Below are 244 nucleotides of genomic sequence, written 5' to 3'. Positions count from 1 at the left end.
GAGACGTTTTGCCGAATGTATCTGATTGGTTGACTCGCCGGACAAAGATGCGTTTCTCCTAAAATATGTGACTGAGAAAACAATGTACTTTGTATCTTCGGCCAGAGCCACCAAAGAGCCAGCCGCACGCCATCGAACCTTGGGGGAGGGTCTTACGGACCTCTACGCTGTGCCCACCCCGCATGTACTGTCCGCGTCCAATGGCGGCGGGGGGCAGTTTACTGATGTTACACCAGCAATCGTC

The sequence above is a fragment of the Nanorana parkeri genome, unplaced genomic scaffold (assembly GCF_000935625.1).
Source record: "Nanorana parkeri isolate BGI_ZX_2015 unplaced genomic scaffold, ASM93562v1 scaffold3678, whole genome shotgun sequence".
Taxonomy (NCBI): Eukaryota; Metazoa; Chordata; class Amphibia; order Anura; family Dicroglossidae; genus Nanorana; species Nanorana parkeri.
This window is presented reverse-complemented; position numbering follows the sequence as displayed.